General features: G+C 41.4%; 1 non-coding gene across 1 annotated transcript; it reads right to left on the bottom strand.

Moving 5' to 3' along the window:
• Positions 1 to 381: 381 nt before the first annotated feature.
• Positions 382 to 488, bottom strand: LOC129645090 (U6 spliceosomal RNA). Its single transcript, XR_008711181.1, has one exon. It is a non-coding gene; the product is annotated as a U6 spliceosomal RNA (small nuclear RNA).
• Between the last annotated feature and the right edge of the window lie 2,231 nt (positions 489 to 2,719).

Below are 2,719 nucleotides of genomic sequence, written 5' to 3'. Positions count from 1 at the left end.
TTTCTCCACTGCTGCCCTGTAAATAAGTTCTTCAGTGCCATTCTTCTAGATTCCATACACATGTGTTAGAATATGATATTTAACTTTCTCTTTCTGACTCACTTCACTCTGTATAATAGGTTCTAGGTTCATCCACCTCATCAGAACTGACTCAAATGCGTTCCTTTTTATGGCTTAGTAATATTCCATTGTGTATTTGTACCACAACTTCTTTATCCAGTCATCTGTCAATGGGCATCTAGGTTGCTTGCATGTTCTAGCTATTGTAAATAGTGCTGCAATGAACAGTGGGATGCATGTGTCATTTTCAATTTGGTTTCCTCAGGGTATATACCTAGGAGTGGGATTGCTGGGTCATATGGTGGTTTTATTCCTAGTTTAAAAAATATGGAATGTTTGACAAATTTGCGTTTCATCCTTGTGCAGGAGTCATGCTAATCTTCTCTGTATCATTCCAATTTTGGAATATGTGCAGCCAAAGCAAGCACCTCCTGGGTCTTTTTAAAAGACACACAAGGTTCCCATCAGATTTCCCTGGATGTGGCTTACATCCTTCCAGCTGCTTGTCCCTTATGTTTTTTCTCCCTCCTATGGGGTGACTCCCATCACCTGTTTCTAACAATGTCTTGCTTATTCTACAAGACCAAGTTCAAATGGTAAGCCTTCCAGGAAGCTGTTCCTGATTGCTTTTTATTCTTTCTTTACTTTGAATTTCTGTAACGCCTCCTCCTCTTACGCATATCATACTCTGCCTTGTGTTATTTGTATACTTGCTGCTGCTGCTGCTAAGTCGCTTCAGTCGTGTCCGACTCTGTGCGACCCCATAGATGGCAGCCCACCAGGCTCCCCCGACCCTGGGATTCTCCAGGCAAGAACATTGGAGTAAGTTGCCATTTCCTTCTCCAATGCATGAAAGTGAAAAGTGAAAGTGAAATCGCTCGGTCGTGTCTGACTGTTAGCGACCCCATGGACTGCAGCCTACCAGGGTCCTCCATCCATGGGATTCTCCAGGCAAGAATACTGGAGTGGGGTGCCATGGCCTTGTCCAATTTGTATACTTACTATCCTGTAAACTCCTGGAGAACATGGACAATTTTAATGCAATTTTGTCTCCTTCCTGTTCCTTCATCAACTTTTCCATAAAGTAATACATCTTGAATGTAACTGGTACTCACAAATGTGCATGCAAGGAAGGATGAAAAGAATTATGAAACGAATTTTTTTTTTTTAGACCATTTGAGAACAATGATTAATTGCTTGGTAAAGAAATGATCCACAATATTAATAGTAGCTTTCTTTGTGTATAACCTAGGTGATATTTACATATTTTCTCATTTTAAAACATTCTATTGGGGTTTTTTGTTTGTTTTGTTTTGTTTTGGCTGACACACAGAATCACTGACTCAAACAACTAAAACAGTGGGTTTGAAGCCACTCTCTGAGGGATCTAGGATTCCCAGCTTAGATTTTTTGCTTCAACCTAAAAAGCAAAATGTATTTGACTTTGAATCTTTTTGTGACTATCTGATCAAGATGGGAATTAAGCTATCAGAAATTATCTGAAAATGGCAATATTGAGCCTGTTATATAGTAGGATCCAGATGAAAATCTTTGCTGCTCACCAAAAATGACTTATTATACACGTTGAGAAATCCCTTCATTGATTGTCTTCTGACATAGACAATAGGGTGTGAACTTTTTTCAGCTATAAAATGGCAGTAATTTAAGTACCTCACAGAGGTTTTAAGATGATTAAATGGCATGGCATACCCACAGCAGCCTGCTTAGAGCTGGTTTATATTCATTTTCTTCTTTCCATCAGAGTCAGACAGTCTCTTTTTAGATAATTACACCAAAGCCCAGGCCTCCTGACTTCAAGTTCAGGGCCGCTTCTACCTTATGGATGCTGTTCTGGTTTGCCTTTACATATGTTGACTGAAAAAAGATGCACAACTTGAGATTTGTGAGTTAAGTTTCATTTGGGGCAAAATGAGGACTGCAGCCCGGGAGGCAGCAGCTCAAAGAGCTCTGAAAGACTGCTCCACAGCAGCAGTGGGAGAAGGTCAATACACAAGGTTTTGGTGAAGGGGGAGTTTAGTACCACGAAACACTCATTTTACAAAAAGGTTTTTGTTAGTCATGGGAATCTGATGTCACCATGAAGGGATTTAGTGCTTCTCTAGGTATGAGGAGATGCAAGGATTGAGATCATAAAATCTGTTCCTAAAAACATCCAACTGTCTGAAGACCTGTCCCACCAGATTCCCTGGAGCACAGAGTGCCTCACTCCACCCTGAGTTCCCTCAGGGGGTGTTGAAGGGCAACAGCTATAGCAGCAGGGGTTTAATCTCCATAGAAAGTGAAGTTGCTTAGTCCTGTCCGGCTCTTTGCGACCCCATGGACTGTAGCCTACATGCTCCTCCATCCATGGGATTCTCCAGGCAAGAGTACTAGAGTGGGTTGCCATTTCCTTCTCCAAGGGATCTTCCTGACCCAGGGATCAAACCTGGGTCTCCCGCCTCAGAGGCAGACGCTTTACCATCTGAGCCACCAGGGAAATCCATATCTCCATAGAGGCAGATGGCAGATGTCTTTGTTGTTCACTCATTGGCAATGCCCTTGGTAAGTGCCAATTTGTAGTTGACACATATTTTAATTTCTTTTCAGTTATAATAATTTTCCTTTTGCATCTATAAAGAATATAGCATGTTGGGGAAGT

The sequence above is a fragment of the Bubalus kerabau genome, chromosome 2 (assembly GCF_029407905.1).
Source record: "Bubalus kerabau isolate K-KA32 ecotype Philippines breed swamp buffalo chromosome 2, PCC_UOA_SB_1v2, whole genome shotgun sequence".
Lineage (NCBI taxonomy): Eukaryota > Metazoa > Chordata > Mammalia > Artiodactyla > Bovidae > Bubalus > Bubalus kerabau.
Note: the sequence above shows the minus strand (reverse complement) of the source record. Positions and strands in the feature narration are given on the sequence as shown.